Raw genomic sequence first — 6,000 nt, forward strand, 5'->3', positions numbered from 1 at the left:
AAACAAGGCCCAGCCAAAGACAGCATGAAGTATTTGTAAACTGAACCTGTTATTAGACTCTTGGGGCATTCTTATTACAAAGAGAAAAGAATAAGCAACTATACAGCATTTATCATATGCCAACGGTTATCAGTTCAAGTTCATGGAGGTTTTTTTTTATTTTTTGTAGTTCATTTTTATTAATTTTACACATAATGTATTCTTTTTAGTGTATTTTTACTGTTCTTTCATTTTTTTATTAAATGGACTAATAAAATAAAAAATGGAATAATGGAATCACCCCAAAATAAAAAACAATACAATAACAAAGTATTGAGAATTTTCACAATGTACATTCTTAAAGATTTTTGTATCTGACTGAATTTGTGGATTTATAACAATATTCCTCAATAAAGAGTCACATTAACTCCAAGTAATCTTAACAAAAACTCATTTATTTAAAATTTAAAAATTCAATGGACACTAACATAAGAAATATTAATTCCTCTATACATATTCATTCCATGTTTGCCCTGCTCTTTATTTTTAATTTTTCATGTGTGAAGGTTACTGACCCTGGTTTTCTGCTTTTCTCAAAGTGGAGAAATATTCTAAATAGACAGGAACAAAAAAACAAACCTAGCCAAAGAAGCTCAGCCAACAATAACTACCAAATGTGTTACATATGTATATGTTAGACAGAGAAAGTATGAAATATTAGTAAAAGCAAACAAATATGATACATACGTGTGGCATTTACGTTTTCCAGTTTTGAAAAGGAATAGATACAGGCAGTGCTTTTTTTGTAAAAGAAAAAGGTGCCGGAACTCACACATGTCATACAACCCACTTTGCCTACCCTACAAGGTTCCATCCAAAAAAGGTGCCGGAACTCCGTTCTGAGTGTTCTGTGAGGAAAAAAGCCCTGGATACAGGTTTAGAAACATCAGCTAGATTTAGAAATTACTTCACTCTATCATGGTCACCACTATGAACTCATCAATTTTGAAACCCCTGACCTGTTTCTAAAAAGTACAGACAAAACTTGCTTGGGCAGTTGAATATTTGTACTGAAAAAACACATGCACAGAGGTCTTATTCTCTTTTAAAAGCCCAAATCTCATTATCTCTGCACCTCTAAGGCATTGCTCATGTTTAAATTCATTGTTTTCCTCTTTAGGGTCTCACAATATGATCCTTTTGGCTTGGCATATATAAATACAGAGTAACAATATTGAGTCTCCTTGTTCTACTTTGATTTTAAATTTTTATTTCTCATTGGCTTCCAATGAAATGTTCCCAGATTTCACCAAGCAACAGCAGTTCCCTTTACAATTTGCCACCAGGCTGATTTTTAATATGCTTGCATACATTTAGATAGCAGAACAGCTGCCAACGCAAGCTTGGATTCAGTAGTATAACAGCTATTTACAGGCACAATTTTCTTAGTATCAAGGGGAGTTTAGTGACACTACTTCTCATACTCGTGACTGTATTACAAGATATAGTATAAAGGTAAAAATGTGAGCCTGCTCCTTCCTGAGCCCAAAAACTGCCTAGCCCACTACCCCTACTGGCAAACTAAAAACAAAAAACTCTTGATGGATCACCCAATATCCATAAGAATATAGAACATTTTTAAAAGAGTACTTCCTGGAGCTGCAATAGCACCATTGAAAAGTATCTTTAGGAAGATGATCTAGAACAGGAGGAGATAATATACAGCTGGTTCCAAGTGCTCTGGCCTCTTCAAAAAGTGATTTTTTTCCATGACAGGTGACTGAATAGGCCAGTGGTGGCAAACCTATGGCACGCGTGCCAGAGGCAGCACTCAGAGCCCTCTCTGTGGGCACGCATGCCGTTGCCCCAGCAGAGTTCACCAGAGTAGTGAGCACGTGGTGTTTGGAAGCGACACGGCAGGAAGTGAGCGAGCAAGTGGCGTTCGCCCCCTGGGGATGCCCCAGAGATGGCAAAGGACTGGCCCCCGCCACCCTGGCCCCGGCCACGCTCACCCAGTCTGCCGTGACCACTACAGCCATGCCCCGCCCCCCCATCCCCCTGAGAGTACCACAATGCTGATGCAGCCCTGGCACTTTGCGATAAATAAGTGGGTTTTGGGTTGCAGTTTGGGCACTCGGTCTCTAAAAGGTTTGCCATCACTGGAATAGGCAATAGAGAGAAGAACCAGACTAAATTCATACAAAAAATACAGCTATACAAAAGTTCATTTGTCTTTGATTTAGCACACTGTAGAAGCCCAACTATTGAGGTTTATAGTTTAGGATGATGTATATAAACCCTTATATCACTGATTTGTCAGAAAACCATGGCTCAAAACAAAAATGTGAGATGCCATCCACTTTGGGGTCAAAGCCTGTCTAATGATTTACAAGATTATCTGTTGCTGCCATAAACAGCAAAATCGGAATCAGAATAGAGTGCAGCTAGAAGTGACCTTGGAAGTCTTCTACTCCAACCCCCTGCTCAAGCAGTAGACTCTATATCATTTCAGACAAGTGACTGTCCAGCGTCTTCTTAAAAACCTCCAGTGATGAAGCACCCACAACTTCTGATGGCAAGCTATTCCAGTGGTTGTTCAGAAGTTTCTCCTTAATTCCAGGTTGCTTCTCTCTTTGATTAGTTTCCATCCATTGTTTCTTGTCCTGCCATCTGGTTATTTGGAAAATAAACTGACCCCCTCCTCTTTGTGGCAGCCTCTCAAATTTTGGAATACTGCTATCATGTCCCCTCTAGACTAGCCAAACCCAAATCCTGCAACTGTTCTTCACGTTTTAGCCTCCAGGCCTTAGTTGCTCTTCCTTGCACTTTTTCCAAAGTCTCAACATCTTTTTTGTAATCTGCTGACCAAAACTGCAGTATTCCAGGTGTGGTCTTACTAAGGCTTTATAAAGTGGTACTAATACTTCACGTGATTTTGATTCTATGCCTCTGTTTCTACAACCAAGGATCATATTAGTTTTTTTGGCTGTTGTCACACACTGGCGACTATTTCAGTGATCATCCACTAAGCACTCCAAGGTTCCTCTCAGAGTTACTGTTTTTGAGCCAGGTTTCGCCTAACCTGTACTTGTACCTTTGGTTTTTCCTTGCCAGGTGTAAAACTTGATTTTCTCCACATTGAATTTCATTTTGTTGGATAGGGCCCATTGTTCAAGTCTGTCCAGATCTTTTTGGATCCTGAGCTTGTCTTCTGGGGTGTTGGCTATTCCTGCCAGTTTAATGTCAATATCTTTTTTTTTTAAATCCTATTTATATCCCGCCCTTCTCTGAAGACTCAGGGCGGCTTACAATCTAAGAAGCACAAATCAATGTGCTTAGCAATCTTGGATCTATATTTTCAAGGGTCCAATTAAATTGAACTTTACCATTCTAGAACTCTGCAAACATATTCTGTCAACACCGGTCCTAGCACTGATGATATTACTTAGTTTGGGTAATGAAACATCAGCAAAACAAGCAAGCTCAGAGACCACCAAAGGCCTACCATCAGTCCTAATGTCCTAATGAACAGCAAAGTGTGTAATTTGATGGGAAAGGGAGGTAATGAGAAAACAATTTAACATCTGTGATCTTCACTGTTTGACCCATTGTTATCTCTATCTGTGACTGAAAAAAAGGGATTTAGTCTCACAAACCCAATCATCCTGGCCAAAAATATCCATATTTACAGATACCAGCTCTAAGAAAATATTTTGTTATTAACATCAGCTAGTTATAAACCCAAGATCATCAGCACAAATAGAAATTAACCCCTCTGGTGTGCCCTCTCTTATCAAAATCAAGGGTAAGGGGATAGATGTGGAACAAAACTTTACAGTCCTTAAGAGAAAAAAAAAAGCAAGTCAGATAATTCCTACCTATAACCTAATCTTGGTTTGCAGATGTTTTGGGAACTATACCTTCGGTGATCCCTATTCAAGAGATATTTGCACTTCTGGAATATCCAAGCATGTAGCAAATGATTAATATATCCCATGAGTTATATCACTATTTTTCAAACTTGGCAATTTTAATATCTGTGGACTTCAACTCCCAGAATAATCTGGCAAGCAAGCTGATTGGGGAATTATGGGAGTTGTAATGTACACATCACCCAGATTGTTGGGGGCAATTAAGCTGACTTTGTAATAATGCCGCTTGGGGTGTGTGTGAAAGCCCTAATAAGCAGGCATATACATAGAATGAAGGCTACTGCAAAGCTTGTAAGCCGCCCTGAGTCTTCGGAGAAGGGCGGGATATAAATGGAATTAAAATAAATAAAAATAAATAAATAAAGTTGCCACGTTTGAAAAACACTGAGTTGCATTTTCCCAATTTCCATCATTTCTTACCATTTAGCGCTATCTACTTTGGTCACTAGATATAATCAGGATTACTTTTCCCCTCCATCCGCGGACCCAAAGTTGGGACTATCTTATTCCTGGCTAGCGATTGCTAAAATTACGGGCGAACACCGCAAAATTTCCCAAAGTAATCCGTCTTTAGGAAAGCGATCCCTCCAATTAAGCGAGGTTGGCAAGAAAACCCATATGAAAAACAATCAGAGAGATGGCAGAAGGAATAATTGCCATTTTAAATATTTTAAAAAACGTATTTCGTTTCACTTTATGGAAGACTTGACGCTAAACAAGGGAATGCAAAGATTTAAATCAGTGGAGAACTGAATCTCCTTTGCCAGTTCTTCCTCTTTCCCTCTCATTGCCCAATTGAAATTGCCCGAAATCAATATGGCGGCTCTATCTCTGTCTGAACAACTCCCCTTCCAAAGAAAATACGTATGAGCTGAGACGCTATTTAGATGGACAGCAAGTTCTAACCAATAACGACCTAAGAGCTTCTTCCCCTACCAATCAGAGAGGAAGTACGAAGTTTGACTAACGGAATGATCCGCCCTGTCTCTTCCTCGAAATGAGCTGTGATTATTGAGCTTGTTCCTTTGAGCTTGCCAGGCGTGCGCGCCCACAAAATTCTCAAGCTAAAAGGAGAGCGGTTTATTCTGCGTCCCTACCCGTTCCCCACAGCCGCCGCTCTCCCAGTCGTAGTGGTTATTGCCTCGGTACCTCTGAGTCAAGCATATCAGCTCTGCCTCCGCTGCTCTTCGGTGGCGGAGATTACGCCTCCCTCGTTAGGCGGAAACGGCCCGCCTCTCTTGGCTGCCCGCGGGAGGCGAAGGCTGCTCTAGGAGGTAGCGCCGCTGGTTGAGGAAGAGCGGCAGCCCCCATTCCCCATCTCACTTTCCTCTTCTGCTTCTAAGACCTTTTTCGGCGGTTGCCTATTGTCCGATCCGCAGATGTGTTTGATCCTCCCGTACAACCAGCCTATCAGCTGATGAGGATGGGAACTATAGTACAGATATCCTCGATTTACAACAGTTAATTTAGTGATCGTTCAAAGTTACAACGGCCCTGAAAAAAGTGACTTCTGACTGTGCTTCACACTTATGACCGTTGCAACATCCCCATGATCAAAATTTATATGTTTGGCAACTGGTTCATATTTTTGATGGTTGCAGTGTCCTGGGATCAGGGATACCCTTTTGCAACCTGACAAGGAAAGTCAATGGGGAATCCGGATTCACTGAACAACCATGTTACTAACTTAATGAATGTGACGATTCACTTAACAAATGTTTCACTTAGCAACATAAACATTGGGCTCAATTGTTCTAACTCGAGGACTACCTGTATCCAGTACTGGAGAAGTAGAGTGTTGGACTGAGTTATTACTTGGGAGTCATGAGTCACTACAGTTTGGTGTAGTGGGTATGGCACTTAGCTAGAAACCAGCAGAACCTGTGTTCAAGTTATGGCTTAGGCTGGAAGCCATCTCTGTGATCTAAGGCCAGACAATTTCTCCCAACTCTAAGGAGGCAATAGCAGGGCAATACCCTGTTTGTTGCCAAGAAAATGAGGTGTGCATCCATGAAGTCAGCAGAAGTTGGGCTTGGCAGGGTGGTGTAGCAGTGAGGGTGTTGTACCCCAGTTCAAGGGGACATTTAGA

General features: G+C 40.9%; 1 protein-coding gene across 2 annotated transcripts in view; it reads right to left on the bottom strand.

Moving 5' to 3' along the window:
* The window catches only part of TRIQK (triple QxxK/R motif containing), a 69,195-nt gene extending 64,077 nt beyond the window's left edge, over positions 1-5,118 (bottom strand). Inside the window, exon 1 of one of the 2 annotated variants that reach the window (XM_081325169.1) lies at positions 5,061-5,118. The gene's annotated coding sequence lies outside the window, so the exon portion shown is untranslated. Of the gene's footprint in view, positions 1-5,008 lie in introns of both variants that reach the window. The other variant, XM_081325167.1, reaches the window with a different exon arrangement.
* Positions 5,119-6,000: the final 882 nt, after the last annotated feature.

This window comes from Vipera berus, assembly GCF_964194415.1.
Source record: "Vipera berus genome assembly, chromosome: 3".
Lineage (NCBI taxonomy): Eukaryota > Metazoa > Chordata > Lepidosauria > Squamata > Viperidae > Vipera > Vipera berus.